Source organism: Perca fluviatilis, chromosome 7 (assembly GCF_010015445.1).
Source record: "Perca fluviatilis chromosome 7, GENO_Pfluv_1.0, whole genome shotgun sequence".
NCBI classification, from domain to species: Eukaryota; Metazoa; Chordata; class Actinopteri; order Perciformes; family Percidae; genus Perca; species Perca fluviatilis.
In genome coordinates this window covers 9,557,695-9,579,386 of record NC_053118.1, presented here as the reverse complement: position 1 = coordinate 9,579,386, position 21,692 = coordinate 9,557,695, and positions in this window count along the sequence as shown.

Here is a 21,692-nt window from a genome sequence, read left to right as displayed (position 1 = left end):
GTTTTCGACCTGTGTAATCATCTGACTGCTCATGTTTAGGCCTTTATTTGTGACAGGACAGCTTAGACATGAAAGGGGAGAGAGAGAGGGGGAATGACATGCAGCAAAGGGCCGCAGGTCGGAATCAAACCCGCGGCCGCTGTATATGGGCGGGCGCTCTACCAGGTGAGTTACCTGAGCACTGTACTTACCTGTACTTCTTTTTAGTAATGTCACCTTGTTCCCATTTCTGCAATTAAGCTGGAACTACTGTATTCAAACCAAGGAATATACAATTTAACAAAGTACAATTATCTTTAGCCATGGCTTCTGTTTTGCCACGGTGGTTCTGCATGTACGGGGGGTCACTACTCTAGAGTCACTACTCACTCCTCGCTACTCGTCACTACTCGCTCCGAAGCTAATCGCCGTCACTCCCCACACACACACACACACACACACACACACACATGCCGGCTCGACGCACACACCAACGCACATAACACACATAAACTTCAGGCCACTTATGTAGGCTAGGGCGAAAGCTCTGCGTGGAGCCTCCGGAGAACCATAAATCACGTTAAAAGAAGAGGAGAGTGAGATTGAGGTGTGTGTGTGTGTGTGTGTGTGTGTGTGTGGTATATAGTGCATGGTGAAGTTACTTATACCCATAAGAACAGAGGGGTATGCTTAATAGTATGAAGACCTGCTATATGCCAATGGCCCATGATTTTGTATATGTATTTAATTGCATCTATAATATTTATGTCCCTGTAAATTATTCTTGTCAAGTGGACTTAAATAAATTGTTAAAATGTGTGTGTGTGCGTGTGCGTGTGTGTGTGTGTGTGTGTGTGTGTGTGGTAGTAGTAGTAGTAAAGGCATCTCCATGATACAGATAAAAAGAGGAAAGATGATTTGTTTAGGTGTGTGCTGGACTGAAAGGTCAATCTCTCAGCCTCCGTCGGCAAGAGTGTCTCTTTAAAGGAAAAAGGCAAAGGTTGTTAATCAATAGCACTTCTGATTGGTCCCAAAAGTCAGTTGTGAGCCTGGAATATCGCTGCCAATTTGATTACCCCAATGATTAATTAAAACTTATGTTTCCTGCAATCAAACTGAGCTTGATCAATACAGCGCCTAGCTCATCTTTCACACTTTCACTAACAAATATCATATCAAAACATTCTGCTGTGCACTGAACTCCCACCTACACCGTCACAGGTAAACACTTATTACTGTTTGCTGCAGAGGGTTTAAGGGCTCTGATGTTTTATAGTTTAGCAGCTGCTGGCTCCAGTATATTCTCAGTTACACATTTAAGAATTAAGTTCTGAAGAACTGAGGAACTTTAAGTAGTAATCAAGGCCTCATCAGGGTTTTTTCAATTTCGAAAACACTGGTAGAACCTGTCTCCTACCAGCACAAGTAGGAAAAAGCTGGCCCTCTCCGTCAAATGCCATAATGTCATCGTGATTGATGAAAACTGTGTTTCTAGCCTATGAAAAGTATCTCAAGGTGGGTCTCACATTAGTCCCTGAACTATTTGGAACTGTAGGGTGTCACTTAGATTGAATTTAGGGTCCAGATTCAGTGCACATTGGCACACAGCTAAGTGAAAGATCTGCACACAGTTTCAGAAAATGACGATTAATAATATAGCTCCCCAGAGTTAGAGTTACCCCCAATTTCCATCTAACGCAGATAAATTGCGTTCTGGCTCCATTGCAGCTGCTTGAGATGATCCGCTGCCATCCCAGCGTCATATTCCAAACAGAAACAGGTTTGTTTCTGTCATTTCTCCTCTGAAAGCTGTGAAGCAGGAAAAGGAATGCCTTTACATGTTATTAAAGGTAGCTGAGAAAAGATAAATTCAATCATTACTTTGATCCTGCATTTTTTAGACATTTCCATATATCAGACTGTAGAAAAAACGAGTTAAATCATTTAATTTGTCTCAAACTGAATACATCTTCTGCTTCTTGAAATAAAAAAAAAGTAGCTTCAATGTCTCATGGCTCTACACCATATCCTCTCTTTTCAGCACATAGTTATGCTTTAAAATGTCTTAAGATTTTTGTTGTCCCCTTCAAAAAGTAGAGCAAAGTAAAGTAGAGCACTAAGCTCACAGGACTGACATCATCACTTATTAAGGACCATAATGACCTACATCATTTGTCTTGCGGATACTACTAAATTAGAGCATCCTACCATCCTACCTACTGTACCTAACAGACTGGAAGCTGCTGAGTTTTAACTGTATATGGTCTGATAGGTAATAAATGCAGCACAATTCTCAGAAGATCTTAAAATCATATTTAGAGCACATTCACCTCTGTGTGTCATACTTTAGCTAGGTACCCGTTATACTAGGTATAGTAACAAACCTATTATTGGTAATAATCCAGAGAGGACAATCTTACTATATGGTGACCCATCTGTCAGATTACTTTCATAATTAAACAAAATAACTTGTATGAGGGATATTGGTTCCACATGTTGGTTAGGTGTTTACAGATGGTAGATGGAATTGTAATTGACAGTATGGCCACTTTTTTCTAGTCGGCTGAGCTACTGAAATAAATAACTGTTTACCAAGCCGAGGAAAAGGTCAGTAAACAAATTAGAAAATATCAATATCAAATATCTCCTAATAAGTGAGGGCAAATCTAAAACTGTACTGACTGAAATATTTATGACAGATAGAAGTTGTGGTAAGGGAGAAAACTAGTTATAAGTTAATAATTAATGAAAACTACTAACTAAAGTAATAACAGACCCAATGTACTCCCTTTGTGATTATTTAGAAAAATTTTAACCAGAATGTTCCCACTGAAATTTGTGAATAAAAAAAAAGTTAACATGTAAATAAGCATACACCAAGGCCCTGATTAAAAGACAATCATTTATGTCTTTCTATATCCTGTATAATAATCAAATAATCAATCAGATATAATACTATTTAAATATAAAGGATGTGGTAGTTATTACTTCAGATATAGAGTTGAAGCTTGAATTGAGCCCCAGCCCACCAATAGGAAGAGACAAAACCCCTGTGGGGGATAAGAACTTTCTGTTAGACCAAAGAAAGGGGCCATTCTACGGAGCTCCAGGGTGAAGTAGGCTGGCCCACATCGATGTGTGTCATGTAATCCTTTTGCTTTATTATTATTATTATTATAATAAATAGAGATCAAATGAGAGAAGCTGTTGGGGCTTTTGTGACTTCCTCTTATTAACAAACACGATGACAAATTACAATTCCACCACCAGTGGAAAACAAACAGCCAGGTTTTTATATAGCCAGGTATTTATAACAATCAAGTTAATTCACTTCAATTTTATTGTTTGTGTCAAATCATAACAGATGTTATCTCAGGACAATTTACAGACAGAGTAGGTCTAGACCACACTATTATTTACAAAGACCCAACAATTCCCTTTAAGCGCAAACGTTTGATGTGACATTGGCAAGGAAACCTCGGACAGAACCTGGATCTTGTTTGGCGACAATCTGACGTGACTGGTGGTTGGGGGAGAGAGATAGGGACAGAGATAAAGAAATTTGACACTTAATAATAGCAGTGGGTATAATGACATGATCCACAGTGGCAATTATAGTAACAGTAAAGATAAATATAGAACTATGTCTAATAATAATAGTAGTGAAAGTGCAGGGCTTTGGTAGATGAATCTGACACTGAGGAAGGGTGCCGTGTCTGTACCTATACACCCTCCCTGGCCGGTCTAGACTTTTTCAGACACTCCTCACTCCTTAACTATAAGCTTTATTGAGTGTCTGCCTCCCGTACCAGAACTAGGAAGCAGCTCCCAGTGATTTCTCTAAAAGAGAAATATTGTGTCTTTCAATCATTCTTTCAAGAAAAGCAGAGGATATAATTTGACTACTTACATTTGAGTGAAAAGTTCAGATCCAATAATTGGAAGTTCTTTATCCATTTTTATGCATTATGTTGAGTGAAACTAGCAGATGAAATAATGCACCACTTGTTATCTATGACCAAAAAACATCTCTAACATTACACTGTCACAATCGCAGCTGTTGTATCAGTTATGACAATATTGTTGATGATCATATGAATAATACAAATGTACATGCTTTGATTTCAGTTTACAGTTAATGAAAGCAACAAATAATGATTTAAACTGACATAGCCGGCTCAGAGAATGAATAATTCAAAGATGCAGATTGTGTCAGTGTCGTGCTTAGGAACAGCTTGCCTGGGGATACAAACAGTGAGATGTAAGATAAGAAAGCTGCTTTTCAAAACTCAAACTTGCATGTCAGTTAACATTTGTGAGTTTACCAAAAGAATTGTTAACTATGCAATACAGATTGATACCTGTTAATAATGTATATAAATAGATAAATAAACTGCACTTACTGTACATATTCATGGAATTTGTATATGTTTCACCTTATCTACTGCATATTACCCAGTTTTTAATGTATATTTTAGTAGAATACAGGAATAATCTCATTCATGTTTTCATCATGTATTCATTTAAATGTTTCGAATTGATATGTTCTTGACATATTGCAATTCTTGTCTGTCTTGTCATAACAGCATTTAAGGTCAACACACAGCAGTAGCTGACACATGTCAAAACACCCACATCCATTGTTTTCTATGTAAGCCCACATCGACGGTGTCCCAACTGCAATAGTGGGAGTTGATGAGTATCAGCTCGCCGAGATTCACCACTGTCTTATTTCTTGGAGTTGATGTGTTTCTTCTGAAAGGCACCTATTCAATTCTGACTTTACTCGATTTTTTATTCACTTTACTGTTGCTGTGATCTAACCTTTCCTGTGCTTATCGACACCTTAAAATGTACTCGTTGTGCAATCTTCAGTGTCTAACCTTAACTACACTTTAAGCATAGCTTAATTGTCATAACCATGGTATTTCCCTTACCAACCATTTGAAACCAGACAGACCGCTGAATCCTTGCTAGGTGTGATACAGATACTAGAGAATTTTAATAGTGGACTGCTTGTAGTTTAATTCCATTCATCCTGAGACATCATCTGACGAGTATCTCCTGTGCAGTCGTTCTACGTTAAACAGTAGCCATCCATTGTGATGCCGGGTAGTAAGTTTCACTTTCACCTCTATATTTCTTTTTATTTATTTATTGAAAGACAATAGTAGTGATTAATATACTTTGGCAGGAGAGACAAGTGAAGGGTCACAGAGAAAGGGACAGGCAGTGAATGCAGAGGGTGAGAAAGAACAGTAGTGTAAATTTTCCCTTTACTTGAACACTTTAATTAAACATTTGAACATTCATGTTCAAAGTTTTTTAATAATTTTAGCCTCTTCTGTATTTCCAGGTTGTAGTGTGGATCATTCATTGCAACATTTAACCTGAATCCCATGGATACCTGCTTGACAGATCATTATGCTACTGCTGATTGACATGGTTTTAAGGCTACGGTTATCAAATTTTTGCTCTCCAAACATCTTTAAAAAAAAACACAGGGAAATCAAAAATAAAATGCCCCACGTGTTCCTAGGCCAAATGGGATATAGAATCCCTACAGTGTCTCATGGAGCAGAAAGATGTCACCTGCAAAAAGCACAGATCCAGTCCTGGGCCCACAACACTGAAAACTCTTTGTCCCTTGGCAACACATAGATTCTGTTCGTGAAATTCAAAAACACACTGATGATGAGGCAAAGCTCTTTATAAAATACAGAGCTGCAATGTCCTTCTTATGCCCATCATCTTGAAAAATGTATAGCTTTGTGCAGTACATGGGTACATGGGCAATATGTTTATCTAATGGTAACTGGATAATTAAGCATTTATGAGTCACTATCTGATTATCTTATAGTCAAAGCTTCCCAGAGACGGTGCATGATAACTCTGGGGATGACGGGATTAAGGATTTAGGAAGAAAGGAACTGAGAATTCAAAATCAAAGACAATTAATGTGGAGGAAGTTGATATCAGCAAGAATTTAAAGGAAACCAGAATTTTGTTCATAGAAAAAGTGGACAATAAGCAAAGTACCACCACTTGGTCCAACAGTATAACAGAATAGTATAACCCTCGCAACAAGAAAAAACAAACCTTAAAACCTTGAAATCTGTTGGAGTTGGAATTGGGGTCAACAGCTGTATAAGGTATACAACAAAATGTGCATGGTCCTTGGGCTCTGGTTGAAAGTGTGCATATATGTGTGCATCTATATCCTGACTTCCCTCTAAAGGCTTCACCACCTTTACCCACACTGATGATATTCAAGGAGTGGCTGGCCTGTCAGACTGGCCATGGTTGGATGACTGCTGCTTAGCAACAGCAGGAAAGGATGTTATATTTTCCAATCTTTTCTCTTTTCTTTGTCTCACTTCTTGTCTCAGGATAAATATTATCAGATGGTTTTGACTCAGATTGAAGCTTTGCATGTGGACAACCTACTGTAGGTAGAAAGGTAGCAGAGGTTTGCCAGGTCTTTGCAGGTTTTAGTATAGATGACAGAAATCAGATAAGATGAAACTTCACAATCCGACAATTCTTCTAAACAAAAAATCTTTGCAAAACTCCTCCAGTACAGCATGCTTTATTCACCAAATGTCTAAGCTAGTTGCCGCTTTACTTTGTTCCTGCCATGTTTTAATTTAGATTTGCATTGAAGTCCACACTGGTAAATAAAAAAAAAAATCTAATTTGTAAATATTTTTCATTTTGTGGATTGGACAATGTGTTATTGAACACCATCAATCACTCACAAATTGTCATACACATTTGTAAATCTGGTTTTGTCACCAATATTGAGACAAATATTTCTCCACAGTCAGAAGCCTTAAGCCGCCTACACATAATGCGCAGTATAAACGCTCTGTGCTGGCTGTGTCATTGTTTTTCAATTGAAGGAGAGTAGTAATGACAACTCAGGGAAAAAACGCTACCCTTGGCGCGGCGCACCGTCCGAAATTGCCCCTGAGAGCTGCACTCAAAGTTCAAATTATTTCAACTTTGATCTTGGCCGCTGATCGTTCAAGGCACAACCAAAATCCAGAAGCAATGATGAAGTATACGTGCGCTAGGGCTGGGTATCGTTAAAAAAAATTAGATACATATACCAATACCTAAACATCCTAAACAATACTTTTTTCAATACCAATTTTGTAAAATAAAACAAATTACAACATTACACATTACAGCACAAATCTTAGTATTTATTTCTCAGCTCCCACTACGTCTACACCCGTCTCAGTGTAACGTAGAGTTTTTCCTGCGTGTCTCTACAACGTGTAATGTACGACAGTTAAACATTTTTATTAGATCTTGGTTAGAAGCATGCTGGATGCTTATTGGCTCACTGACACTGATGAGATTTACTCCTTGGGTATTGAAATTGGGTATTTAATGACGAGGCCTTTTTTCGATACTCAATACTTTTAGAGACAATTCGGTCGGTGCCTAAAAAGTATTGAACCCAGTCCTAACCTGCGCTGCATTTTGCCTCTCTGGGCCCTATTTTAACGATCTGAAACGCAAGTATCAAACGTGAAACAGAAGTAGCTTTGTGGGCGGATCTCGGGCGCTGTTGCTGTTATACCGGCGGGATAAATGACTCTTGCGCCCGACGCAAATCTTAAATGGGTTGGTCTGAAGTAGCTAGGTGTGGTTTGGGCGTAACGTGCAATAAACCAATCAGAGTGTCATCTCACATTCCCTTTAAGAGCAGGCGCGCTTGTTCCATGTCGGACTGCTATTATAACGGCGGATTTGCCTGGTGCACGCCAGCGGGAGCTGTCCGGGATGCGGCAAAGTAATAAATGCCCGTCTTGGCCGGGTGGCGATGTTGCTGCGGCCTCTCGGGCGCATCTCCTCAAGTCTGGAGAGGATTGCTGCAGCCATGGAGCGTGGGCCTCCAAACGCACCACCTGCACCTGTTGTGCCCCTTCCTCCTCCCCCCACTCTATCTCTGTCCACCCGCTCCACCAGGAGCGCATTGCTACTCCCGGACCAGATCCCGCCGGTGTGTCCAATCCCACCGTAGTTCAACATCACGTCTCCTTAAGTCCTCTAATATTTCCTCATTTATGTCATCAACACATCCATGATTCATGGAAATGTTGTGTAAAACACAACAAGCCACAAAGAATGCTGCAACTTTTTGAGGACTGTACTGTAAAATGCCTCCTGTTCTATCCAAACACGTTTTCAGTAATATTTTTCCTTGTAATTATGTATGGTTTGCAAAAATGGGAACTGCTGCATCCGTGTAGATGAGAGAAGTGTATGCGCTACATTATGGCCAAGCATGCGCCCCTAAAATAGCATCTGAATAACGCGCTACTGACTTTAGACTAGCGCCACTGACTTTAGACCAGGTTTTTCCTGGTCAGTGGCGGAATTGTTTTCTGAAACTGCAAAATAGCACCAGGGAACGTTTGCGCCAGAACACGCCTCCTTTTTTCGCTGAACCGTCCCCGGAAGCGCAAACACATTTATTAATTTACCGACGTGCGTCTGTGGAGGGAAAAGTCCGCTGTGCGTTGGGTGCTAAATAGGAATGATACATGCGTTGGTGTACAAAGGCAATTGCGCTGGGTGCAAGATAGGGCCCTCTGTCTGCAATATGCTCTGCATCCTATCCTTTTGAAACTACAGAATGATCACACAGTATTTGGTTACACCAAATACCAAATACACCAAATACCATATGTCATATGACATATCATATGAGATCATATTTGATAGGTCCTCACATAATCTTGTTTTGTTTTAATATTTTTTCAGTTTTCTTTTATAGGATAGCCTGAAGACGGGAATCGGTGGATAGAGAGAGAGGGGACAACATCCAGCAAAGAGCTGCGGGTCGGACTCGAACTCGGGCCGCTGCGGTAAGGACTAAGCCTTAGTACTGTATACGGAGGTCATGCTCAACTAGGTGAGCTACCAAGCGCCCCGCATAATCTTGTTTTGACGTTTTCTTGTTCTTTTAGTGATTTTGAGGAAATTCCTTGACGATGTTGCATTAAAAGTGGAAAGTGTTGTATTTTGATGTGCCTGAGCTGTATTGCTTGGCAAACTGTGTGAAGAAGATTCAAGGCAAGTGGGTTCTTCTGTTACTGTGACTGCAGGGCTGGTTTTGTTTACACTGTAGGAGTATTTCGGAAATTATCCTGCTTTGAGGAATTTCTTCTTCTGTCTATTGCTTCTGCTCACGTTCAAATTCCTATAGATGACCTGCTGGCAGACATAATCACCCACGCACTCAGTCAGAGCATTATAAATAAAGATAGTAAGCACATAAGCAGGAGCCTCACTTTCTCCCAGAAATAACAACCTCCTGTTTGTGTTGAGGTATCAGACGCCATCCATCAAAGGGCGATCTGTGTTTCTATCAATAAAAAACACTCATGCATTTTTCAACATTCAAATACCTTGCAGCTCCAGGGACGGATGTTGCATTCCTGTCTGTCTACCAGCTCTGCCACAACAAAAGAATGATTCATAAATATTAGAGTGGAGTACACCAAGCCTCCTTCACTAAATGCTCTTTCTTGATTTACTTTAGAACTATAAAGTTACACCATTTCTCTCACATGGGCTTTTTAGGGTTTTATAAACTCCCTGAGGATCAGCCTGCATATATTTACCATTAGTTTGCTAGCAGGTTATCCATTTAAGAATGTGCCTCTGAAATAAGCTACAGAGATGCCCGTGGTACACACAAATAATAATAAAAAAAAACCCTTATACTTAGAGAAAGCACTTGAGGAAAAAACTGAATCGAGCGAGACTTTGAAGCATACAGATGACAGATTACACAGCATTTGCTCTTTGGCTGTTTTGCTACTGTGTTTTAACATGATTCATCTCTGCATTTCTGAAAGCTAAGTCAATTTTTTTTCTTTGTTTGTGTAGAAAATACCACACCAAAAAAAATTTTTATAAAAAAAACCCCCCTTTTTAATTTTCTTTTTAAATTTTCAAAAAATAAAAAAAAAAAACACAACACAAAATTTTTTTAAAAAAAAAACCCCCCCTCCACTTTTTGGCCTGAAATTTCCAAAACCGGCCAACATTGTTATGGATCTCCTGTATTTTTCTTTTTTCAGACTGATTATGATAAACGAATGTTTCTCTCACCCGCCCATTTCCAACCTATTCATCACAGGGCCAATACAATATAAAAAAAGATCACAACAGAGGCTTTTAAAGTGCCTCACAATGGAGGCAGTGACACACAACTCGTACATTTAGCCTCAAGGGGCTGGTGACAAGGATAACACAAGGGGGAGATATTTGTATTCCACCACATACACACCTATACCCTATCTAATAAGATATCACACTGTGTCATAGAATATGCTACACAGCCCTGTCCTTTCCATGTTACTGATGATGACTTCTGGCAAGTAAGTTCCTGTCTCATATAGTAAGGACAGGAGAGACAGACATATTGTTCTGCCGCTTGAGATGGTGACAGATGCGCTGGCAAAATGCTGACTGGTCACAGTCACACACAAAAGCAACACTGAAATGCGCACATGCTATAAAAGCTGTCATGTATATGAAGGGGGAACAAATGATGACAAGGACAAGTTTTCACTGAAGGCAGCCAGCAGGGTTATATGCTGCATGTTACATGGTTCTTACTCTGTATTACTTTATGTAAAAAGAATGCACAAGGAGGTGCTGATTAGGGTTGGGTACTGAGACCCGGTGCTAATATGGCACCGGTGCCTTAACGACCGTTATGTAGCGGACTGGATAGCGGATTTTGGTGCCTCATTTCGGTGCAACTTAAATGCCTGTGCTGCTCTCTGATGCTCCGAAATGGACATTAGCGGCAACAGAAACATCACTGCATGTGACGCTAGTTAACACTACACTTGACAGGGTTACATGCTGCCAGTCCGACATGCTTCTATTCAGACATGCCGCTATTCCTACATGCTGCTATTCCCTAACCCTAACCCTAATGGAAACAAAAATTGTCGGAGTGGTGGGAAGTTTGAAAACAATGGAAGTGCCGCCACTCCGACAATTAGACGTCAATGTCGGAGTGGGGGTATGTCGGAATGAATGGCGGGAACCCATTTGACAGCAGGTAACGTTAGCCTACCGTTAGCTAGTAGCTGGATTAAACATGGTTAAAATGCTTTTGTCCATATGGCCATAGCAATAAACAAGCCGTTCTCAAATGTTGCAGACTGTCGTTTTGTGCTTCTTTTTTAAAAATATATATACACATATAGAGTACCGGTTCAGGCACCGGCACCGTTTTAAAAGTATTGTTTTAGCACCGGTATTGGAAAAAAATCCAAATGATACCCAACCGTAGTGCTGATACAATAAAATGCGTGTATTCTGTTTCGTTGCCTCTATCTAATAAGGAGTTCCTCAGCTGTAAATAACAGCTGTATTCATAGTTAATGAATCATTTTCTAATGCTTTATAGGTCAGTTATTGTCACGGTTGGGGACAGAACTCAGGCACAGAAACTGGAACAAAAATGATCTGTTTATTGAGTAATGAAAGTCAATGGTTAATGTGAGGTTCTGGGTCTGAAGCAGGCTGAGGCTGGCAATGGTGGTGATGAGTCCGGTGATGGGTTGGCAGAGGAGATGCTGGGTCTGAGGAAAGACTGAACTGGCAGAAGATTTCCGAAGGTGAGTATTTCTGGAAACTCGACAACAACAAGACTGGAAATACTGCATGAAGGCTGGAGGTGCCGCATACTGTGGTAAGCTAACAATCAGGCAGGGAGAGGAAAGTCAGACTGGTCTTTGTAGGTGGATGATGAGCAGATGAGTTGCAGGTGCGCTGATGAGTTACTGGTGTCAGGTGCGGGGAGAGAACAGCAGGAGGGGCGTGTCCACACACTGTGGAGAGTGAGGGCGACAAACAGAAAACACAAACACACCAACCACATAAAACAAAACACATTCACACACACACCAGACTGTCACTGGGCATGACAATTATGAGCTATTAAAAACCAACATTTGGGTTGCCAGGTTGCGAAAAGTCTCTCTGGTTGTCTCACAGCTTAACACTTGCTTTGTCCTTTTAGCTCTTTTATTCATCACATCTGGTCTGGGAATTAAAAGGACTGCAAATAAAATGTGATAAAGTCTTTCAAAGCTATCAAATGAATATCCATCCATCCCTCCATCCATCCATCGATTTAGTAAAATCAAACTTCAACGGATATATACAACTTAGAAACTATATGCAGTCATAAAAAGGGAATGTACTCCAGAGCACCAACCTTCTGATATTTAGGATTAAACAACTAGAAGATAAGATAAGAAACCTATAAACATAAAAAATCTATCTAAAAAGATAGCATTTTTTGAAATCACAGTATAACAAAGGACAGTAAAACAAAGTTGAAGTCAAGTCAAGTCAACTTTATTGTCAATTTCGAAATATGTGCCAGACATACAGAGCAATCGAAAATACGTTTCTCTCCGACCCACATTGCAATAAAGACACATACAACTAGTATAATATAAAAAAGATAATATATACAAATAAAGATAAAAAAGAGAAGTAATACAATACAGTAATAGTTGCAGTTAAATCAGACACATTAATGAAAACCAATAATTTATGCCACCTGAACTATCTCTCTGCATTTTCATTTTCCAGAATGTCAGGGGGGTCAAATATTCCATTAGTGGCCAATTGTGGAGTTTAAAAGTACTGTAGTAAGTATGTACTATTCATTAAAGGTGCTCTAAGCGATGTTGGGGGACGTTACTTCTTGTTGACGTTCAAAGTATTTTCAAACAAAACGACACTAGCTTGCCCCTCCCTCCTCCCCATTCCTTCCCCCCCCCCCCCCCCTTCCATGCTTCCGCACACTAACCCCCCAACCCCAACTCCTTCTTGTCGGTTATTGGCTGGAACACTGTTTGTTATGTTTGGTGGTGCAGGTTGGAGCAGTTTGTTTTTGTTGCCGTTTGTGGAGCCTGGGCTGTCTACAGAGACTGCATTTTTTTACAGTGTGTTCAGGGGACAGGCAGCTAGCGGATAGTGAGGAGATGTTTGCTGTATGTGACAAAAAAATGTAGCCTTAAAAAATGCGTGACATTGCTTAGAGCGCCTTTAATGAAGCCATTAGTTACAGCTTGTAAACCCTAAAGATTTATTTGTGGCCACAAATGTCTGGCAGGGGAATGCAAAGCTAATTCAAACTTCTATTTACAAAACCTCCACACTGTAGCCTTTTATCTATAAAACACTATACCTGCAAGTGTGCATTAATAAATAACAACGGTTTTGGTCTATTCATGTTACAGAGCATATACTTCACTCTCTGTGTACAGTTGAGCAGTCTTTGGTGTTGCCCAAAGCTATAGTTTGCCCTTTCTAGTCTAAATTAAAACCGGAAGGACCAGGGTATGCAAAAAAAAAAAAATACAAGTTTTATTTACCCAAAGTATTTACAACATTTTTAGAATGGGTAACAAAACCAAGCAACTAAGTTAAAATAACAGTGGATTAATGTCCTAACTGCAGGATTATATACAGTATCCATGCTGGCCAGACCGTAGCGAATTGCAGGGGAGAGAAGACATTCTTCTTCATAAACAAAGTGTGGTGTGGATAAGGTGGCTCCAAAGAACACCCCTCTGGCTGTAGCAGAATGGCACAGTCCTATTAGCCATCTACACCTACTTAGGCTGGTGAGATCAGTGTTGCCAATTTAGCCACTTTGTCGCAGGATTTAGTGACTTTTCAGACCCCCTTAGCGTCATGTTTTCACAAAAGCGACTAGCGACAAATCTGGTGACTTTCTATAGAAACGACGCCAGTATTGTTCGGTGAGCATGCAAGGTATTTCTTTCTTGTGGCCACCAAAACAGTCACCTCTCGAGAGACGATTGTGATTGTGATTGGTTTAAAGAAATGCCAATAAACCAGAACATGTTTTTCTGCTATCCCGGAATGCTGTGTGGACTAGCCAGACCTTCCTTCGCAGCACTGTGGAGGAAGGTCTGGCAATGCGAGACTACCGATGACCTGATGTGATTTTGTGATACACTGGATTTTGCGCCAGTAAAGGCTTAGAAATAACAATATAATCCATTTGTATCAATATAGTGTGTATTATATGTTGGTATATAATGATTGTATAACATAACTGTATAATAAACGGATTGCCTCGAGAGAACGTGGCTATCAAATGTGTGTAAATCCATCCTACGGTCTAAACTCTGCTGCCCGTCTACTCATCCACACCAGCTTCAGTGACCACATCACCCCCATCCTCCAGAATCTCCACTGGCTCCCTGTTCCCCAACGCATCCAGTTTAAAGTCCTTCTCCTCACCCACAAAGCCCTCCATAACCAGGCTCCTTCCTACCTCACAGACCTGCTCCACCGCCACAACTCCCCCACCCCCACCCCGTAACCTCCGCTCATCTGACGCCAACCTACCACCACTCAGGACCAAGCACTGTACCTGGAGTGACACAGCTTTCACCACTGCAGACCCCTCCCTCTGGAACACTCGATACACCGATACACATCCGTGACTGTACTGACCTGGACACATTCAAAACACTTCTCAAAACCTACCTCTATAGCATAGCCTTCGACCTACAATAGTTCTACATTTTATCCACTGTTAGTGGCTGGTTTTATTGTTTCACTTACTTTTAACATGCTTGTTCTTCTGCTGGTTTTATTGCTTTGCTTGTTTTTATTGTACTAATATATATATATATATATATATATATATATATATATATATATATATATATATATATATATATATACATATTTTGACAGGACAGCATAGACGAAAGGGAAGAGAGAGGGAATGACATGCAGCAAAGGGCCGCAGGTCAGAACTGAACCCGCAGCCACCGGATCGAGGACTGAGCCTCTGTATATGGGTGCACGCTCTACCAGGTGAGCAACCCAGGCTTTATTGTGTAGTGTCTTTGAGTACTATGAAAAGCACTATATGAATAACATTTATTATTAATATTATTAAAATGTAAATAGCAGGAGGCACAATATTAGTATTCTAAAACTGTAAAGTGGCAGTGGTTTAACCACTTCCTAAACCAGTCACGTGGTATGGATGGGCAGCGAGGCTGCATTATTACAATATTATGAAAACCTGTAACATAATGTGCAACAAACTAAACTATTTTAAAGCTTACAATGCTGTGTTGAGACGTTATGGAGTTTTAGCTAATCTAGAAGTGAATGCTGTACTTATTTTATAAAACGTCTGGGGGGGAAACTGTAGCATAATGTTGAAATTCCAGAGATAAGACATTCAGTAACAGTAATCCATCACTGTAGTTAACAGGTACTGACAGTTCTGTTTTTGCAAAGTTGTGTCAGAGTTGTAAGGGTATCTAACTTTCACGTTCTGCCTCTTGATTTTTGAATGTCTTCCAGAACTAAACTTACCAATAGATTTTATTTGTGGGGTTTATTTGTGATAACTATTATTTTCATTACTGCTATTTCAATTATGTTTTTGATCAATAAATTAATCATTCAGTCTATAAAATGTCAAAGAAATTTGAAAACTATTGCAAGTTCCAAAGCTGCATATCCTCACATTTGAGAATCTGTAACTAGACAACGGTTGGCATTTTTTCTCGATTAATGACAATCATTATTATTGATTTTTGTTGATCTACTAATTGATTAATACAAAAAATGTCATTTATATGTCATCTGCCTACATCTAAGAGGAACAGGACTATGAGTCCACAGACATGCTAACAACTCTGTCACTCCGGAACGGCTGCGGAACGGCTGCGGAACGGCTGCGGAACGGCTGCGGAACGGCTCCGTTCTCCGCCGTCCGTCAATACCCACCAGGTCCGGATTTGTTGCGGAACAGCTGCGGCCATGACTGACGGCTGAAGTCACGAGGACCCACGAGATCTCACGAATTCACGTAGAATAGAACCACAAAACCAACAACAGTTAGTTTCCATCCAGAGGAGTAGAGGGGAAACAGCTCTTTCAAGGTGTAGTGCAGGGAAAAATGATCCGGCGTGAGTACGGTGGATTTTATTTTGAAAATTAACCAGATGTTTTATTTTGTTTCTGTGCTTGACTTCCTGTCCCACACATCTGAATTGTGCTGAATTGTTGCGGAGCTGTCCGGCAAAAATAGAAGCTTTGCATATCTACTCCGGAGGGCTGCGGCCCGCCGGAGCTGGGATGCAGTCAGAACGCAGCCGTTCCGCAGACTTTAATGGAAACCTATTAACTCCGCAGCCATTCCAGATCGGATCCGCAGACGTTCTGCAACCGGTGGAAATTAGCAGTCAGGCTGTACTTTATGAGCATGCTAATATTTGCGTATTAGCACTAAACACAAAGCTTAGGTTGATTGGAAATATCATTAGTTTTGCAAAAAGTAATGTCATTTTGACATAAAGATGGTGCTAGATGAAAAAATCAAGGTATCACCAAGAGATTTGGTAAATCCTGAGGGGAATATGAATGTCCGTGGCAAATTTCATGGCAATCCATCCTATTGTTGTCTGGTTTTTCACAAATTTGAACCACATGGTGACGCTCGATCAGGGGATCACCAAAGTCAGTAGGATATATTCTCTGGGGATATAAATGTGTATAAAATGTGTCTTGGCAATCCATTTAATGAGATATTAAAATATGTCTGTGTAGCATACGCGCAGCAGGGCAAGGAGGCATTTCATTGGTTATTTCCAAGCGGAAAAAAAAAAAGTGATTGGTGGGCGTTTTTACAGGATTACAGCAGCTACAGATGACGCATCTTTTTCGCTCCTTTTTCATAGCCCATAAGTTATTTATTGCTGTCAGGGTGTAGACCATTTCAAACAATATATAATTAAATGTGTATTTTGTAAATAGTTACCAACCCTATCTTTAAGCAAGACCATCATTCCCTAACCATAACCATGTGCTTTGAGTTGCCTAAACGGAACATAAACTTAATGTACACTATGTAGGGTTGGGTACCGAGACTCAGTGCTAATACGGCTCCGGTGCCTAAACGACTATCGGACCGGTATCTACCGGACCGAATAGCAACGCTGATTTCGGTGCCTCATTTTGGTGCCACTGAAATGCCTGTGCTTCTCTCTGAAACTGCGAAACGGACGTTAGAGGCAACGCTGCATGTGACGCTAGTTGACATTACACTTGGCAGCAGGTAATGTTAGCCTACCATTAGCTAGCAGCTGGATTAAACACGGTTAAAATGCTGACAGCTAATGTTAAACGGTGTAAAGTGTGACTGTATTTCGCTGTAGAGGATTCCAACACCGTCATATAACAGTTTCTAGCTGCCGTTGTTGGAAAAACAACACAGATGGTGCATTTTCTGGAAACTGGTAGCCTTGTGGTGCATTCAAAGTTATTGTAAAATACCCTTTTCCCATCTGGTGGTTGTTATTGTGGTTTAACAGCAATTTACTGGTGAAATAAGATAAGAAGTTATTGTTATTACATTATTAATACATTTTATGGCCACACGACCTTAGCAACAAGCCATTCTTTAATGTCGCTGACTGTCGTTTTGTGCTCTTTATTTTTTTTCGTTTCAGGCACCGTTTAGGCACTGTCACCGTTTTAAAAGTATAGCTTTAGAATTGGAAAATACCCAGACGATACCCAACCCTAACACTATGTGGCCTCCACTTTTTTAGTTTCAGGATTTTCGACCGGGGTTTGGAACTAGGCTGCAGTGATTTGCTCCCATTCAGTCCCAAGAGCATCAAAAGGTCCAGCACTGATGATTGGACGATAAGGCCTCGCTCTCAGTCAACTTTCCAGTTCATCCCAAAGGTGTTGGGGGGATGGAGGTCAGGGCTCAGGGCAGTCAAATCAAGTTTTTCTACACCAAATTAGACATTGTCATGTTGAAGCAGAAAAGGGCCAAACACAAACTAGTGACACAAAGTTGCAAGCACATTTTTGTCTAGAATAATGTTTAAGATAGCCTTTATTATTAGACTCATGGTCCATTTAGGACAACACAATTAAAATGGACAGATACAAAAGAACAGACACAAATTAAAAAAGACAGCTATACCAGTAATCCCATAAGGGTGACTGGTATAGCACAGCACTGAACCTTGGGTCAATCAGTTATAAAATGTTGTTGCCTTACAATTGACATCATTGGAACTTAGTGGCCTACCCTGTAGCCCCAGTTTGTGCCTGTCACATATTACAATTACATTTGAATCACAGAGCATTCTATTTTCTGAAAATCTTTATTTTTTAAAACAGTTACTGCTGTTCTGAGGGTATTTCCACAATCCTCCAAGAATCTCTCATCCATCTAGAAAAGTATTTTTAACCTTTGTCCCATGTTGAGACTATAATAATTTAATACATTTTATTGTTACTTAAAGGAATAAGCCACCGTTTGTTGAAATAGGGCTTATCACGGTCTACCCATTTTTTGTCTCAGTGCAAGTAATTAGGTTGTTTTTTTGTCTTTTGTTGGCTCACTTTTACTCCCAACATGCTAACCGGCAACATAGGATTCCATTCACTATGCTAAGCTAACTAGCGGCGGCACTGCCAGTGTTGCACCGGACTAAAACAATGCATGCACAAAAAATGCGTTGGCCCACCTATCTACAGCTAGGGGAGACCGTGATAAGCCCTATTTCAACAAACGGTGGCGTATTCCTTTAAATACATTTGTCTATAATAATGTTACAATACATTTTTCTATATTTTCATACTAAATAATGTGTTTATATTTTTCACTTTATGTATAATAAGATCTAGGACCCAAATAGCAAGTTGCAACTTTAGAAACAACTGAAAAATCTTTAAACAGATGCTTAAACGAGACTTCTTAATCGTAGAAACACCTTTAGGACAGCAGTAAATTTTGATTGACAACCTTCTGGATGTGTTTTAAAGATCACTGAGTATTTTATTTTAGGACAACTGAATGGTTAGCCCTGTGACTCAAATGTAATGGTAATACATTAGAGGGATACCTGGAACTTGGCATAGCCATAAGCTGATATTGTAGGAAAACAAATGAAATATGTTGCCAGTTAATGTTTTGCAGCTTTAATATATATCCGTTTCCTCTTCATTTAGAAAAATAATCACGCAGTATTACCTTTCTTACACGATGTGTTTTCTGCATTTCTTTAGAAATCCAATTTTTATGAGACATGGTTACTGAAAGAGTATATCCTTTATGTAATAATATGCTACAACTGCAGGTTGTTTGCAGTTTGTCCATGGTTTTATACATTTAAGAGAGGTAAACTATGAAAATCACTCTGCTCTTCAGTTTTGGCTGATGGTTTATTTTTAACAAATATTTGACAAACTGAATGCAGGGAGAATAATTCTTTTTCAGTGCTATGTAATAAATAATCTCAGTGCCAATGACATTTGAATAAAGTTTAATTAAGGGTAGGAAATGTTTCATCTTTTTTTTTCTCTCAAGGAAAATGCTTTGTGTCACTTTTTAGAGGAGAAATACTGCAGACAGGGTGGTTTTAAAACACAGAGCTGCTTTGGAACACAGGCTCATAAAGGAGAAGCATCCATTTGGTGTGTGTGTTCATAATCACTGTCAGACGGCTGTGACCAGATGGCAGAGATGCTACTTTGGACAAACTCCAGAGCCACTTCTGTTCTCTGAGGAGATGTCTCTGTGAAATCTAACCTTGAATCTGCCAAAGAATTTCCCCCAATATCTGCATATGCCCACAAAAAGTTGCTGCACGCTTTGTTGTTTATGCTTTCAGGATCAGATTCTCTCAAGTCAGTCACCTTCAGTGATCAGCTTGAACGTCTGCCATCTACTCACGGCAGGGCTTCTGTGGGCCTGGAGATGAGTCCAGAGAGCATGCGCTTCACACTACCCATAAAGCCGAAAATGCACTTCAGAAAGAAATGAGGAGGAATAAGGAATAAGTAGGAATATAGCTGGAGACTGCTGAATTTCACAGAGCAGGACTTTTTTGTTTTTAACGGTTTCCTCCTATACTTCTTCCATTTGTCATCTCATAAATTATATATCCTAAAATTGCTCCAATCTCACAGCCAACACTCCAATAGAATTTAATCTGCTCTGAATGTGACTAAAAAGAATCTTAGAATCAAAAAGGCTTTTCTCACAGGCGAGTAAAGTCAAGGTTGTTTGGGATGACTTATTATTTTGATGACGCCGAGCACTCTAAGTGACGTCGTGACAGAGTTTCATGTCTGTCCTACAGAGTCCTTGATTAAAGGTGCCGGGAGAAAGCAATAACAGCAAAGCTGTGCTCCAGCATTAACCCCTCTGAATTAGGGAGGAGCAGACAGAGACAGAGGAGACAGAAGGATTATTGTCATATGCAGCCATGTTTAGCATTCAAAAGGCCTTCCTGTGACAACTGTTCAGCCCTCAGCCTGCCCAAATGTTTTTGGCTGTTAACCATACATTTGGTTTGCAAAAATATTGAAATGAAAGAATATGGCATATTTCCAACAGCAGTGTAGGAGTGTGTCATTGTTTATCTGTCACACAAGCCTTCATTTTAAGAAATGTACTTTTAAGTCTGTCTTCTACATTTATATACAATGAAATGGTTTTGCCAAATTAATTTTTGCTGTATTTTTTTCATTAAGTTAAAGCTATAGTGCGTAGTTTCTGTCGCCCCCATGAGGAATTCTAAGTAATGACAACAACACTGTCAGTGCGTCCACATAATACAAGCCATCCGTGATCGCGCACGCGCCCCCACCCCTCCTCTGCGCAGTTGCTAGTAGCCAAGGAGGACACGGAGGATTAAAAAGACATGATGGACTCTTCAGAAGAGGTAATTATCTGGTAATCTTCTGAATATAGCCATACTGAGAAATACAGAGAGAGTTGTGTGGAGCTGATAGTCTTAATTAGCTTTGTATCAACTCATTTGGCAATGGCTGGAATGTAACGGACGAATTCTCTGGGCGGGCAAAGCAGAGAAAGAGGAGGTAACCTTGCTCCTTATGACCTCATAAGGAGAAGATTCTAGATCGGCCCATCTGAGTTTTCATTTTCTCAAAGGCAGAGCAGGATACCCAGGGCTCGGTTTACACCTATCACCATTTCTAGCCACTGGGGGACCATAGGCAGCCTGGGGGAACGCATATTAATGTTAAAAAAACTCATAAAGTGAAATTTTCATGCCATGGGACCTACCTGAGGTGGATGGTGAGAGTACAAAGCTACGAGACTGTGGTTTGTAGAGATGTTCCGATACCAATACCAGTATCGGAAAAGCCGCCAATACTGCCTAAAACGCTGGTATCGATATCAGTATCGGAAAGTCCTGGAGTTAATGCACAGATCCGATACCACCTAATTTGGCACTGGAGAAAATGTACTTATTTTTTTTTTTAAAGATTATTTTTTGGGGCATTTTAGGCCTTTGTTTTTATAGGACAAATGATGACATGAAAGGGGGGGAGAGAGGGGGAATGACATGCAGCAAAGGGCCGCAGGTCGGAGTTGAACCCGCAGCCGCTGCATCGAGGAGTAAACCTCTATATATGGGCACCTGCTCTACCAGGTGAGCTACCCAGGTGCCCCAAAGTACTTTAAAATGTTCTTTTACCATTATGACTGGATAATAAAAGAAAGTTCTACGGCATTCATTGTTCATGTTTGTTCATGTTTGACAAAAAAGTTTAACATGAACCAGGCCGAACAACAAAGATAGAAATCATTTCACATCCAT